Source organism: Vipera berus (genome assembly GCF_964194415.1).
Source record: "Vipera berus genome assembly, chromosome: 6".
Taxonomy (NCBI): domain Eukaryota; kingdom Metazoa; phylum Chordata; class Lepidosauria; order Squamata; family Viperidae; genus Vipera; species Vipera berus.
Window position 1 is genome coordinate 78,144,862 of NC_138208.1, and position 1,347 is coordinate 78,146,208.

Consider the following 1,347-nt stretch of genomic DNA (forward strand, 5'->3'; position numbering starts at 1 on the left):
TTAAATACTGTTATATTTCTTAAATGCTAAAATTGTAATGCATTGTTATTCTCATTGCTGATGGAGAACCAAGTTTGGAAGCATCGACTTTCTAAGCCCACCAGGAGATGAAGACAGTGATTGTATATTTTTCACCTTTTTCATATTTCTAAGGCTCAACCCCTTGGCTTTCGAGGATATGCCAAATAAAAACAAGTATCTCAAGCATCAAACAGCAGAAAAAGAAAGTCATTCTTGTGGAGTAAGCAGCCACTAAAAAACTAACATCCTACTCTAGCTCAGAGCCTGGAGAAAAAGCTTGGTTTCTAAAGGCATAGCTAAATGACTAGGGACTATTCATTTAAGTATGCCCTAAAGTCACTAAAGGGTAAAGACTGACAGCAAAGGCACATCTCCTTGTTCCCATCAGATGACATTGCAAAATTTTGTCCGATCTTACTGAATGAGTAGGAACAACGAGAGGGGGGGGGAGAGAGAAAGAGACTGTCCCTCAAATAGTTAAACTGTATGCCTCATAGGTGATAACTAGCACAACTTGATTTGTGTCTGGAAGCCTACTGGTGACTAGTACAACTTGCAGTGGGATGCCACATTGTGGAATAGCTATTTCTAAGTTGTCTTCAAGGTTAGGCCCATTGCACTTGCCCACATGCAGGATGTGGCATGAGTCACCATGTAAAGAACCTCCTCATCCAGAAATGGGCTTAATGAGTCTTACGTAAAAGTCTTATTGGCCATAGATGTTTCCTGGCTGTACTTATCTGCTAATTTTCCACTGATGTGTAATTGATATGGGGATTTTTTATTTATTTTTATTTTAATCCCATTTATATCCCGCCCTTCTCCGAAGACTCAGGGCGGCTTACACTAAGCACAAATCAATGTGCTTAGCAATAGCCTTCATTCTATGTATATGCCTGCTTATTAGGGCTTTCGCCCCCCAAGCGGCATTATTACAAAGTCAGCTTATTGCCCCCAACAATCTGGGTCCTCATTTTACCTAACTCGGAAGGATGGAAGGCTGAGTCAACCTTGGATGTGCAGCCCATCACATGATACCACATTAATGGAATATACTGTTATCAATCGATACCACCTTGCTTGAGAAATTAGAGCTTGACTAAATAACTGGAATGCATAGTGTTTGTTTAAAATTGTCCTCATCCAATGGAAAACGCTTGAGCTGGAATTTGTTAGTTTTGCTGGACCTAAAAAAGACAAGATGAACAACCAGAAAGGGGAAAAAATGCTATGTACATTGTGATAATATTATTGGGAATTTGTGGACAGTCCCTTAAAACAGGCATAAGAGGTTGTTTTTTAAGGATTCCAGATGTGAGTCAGATG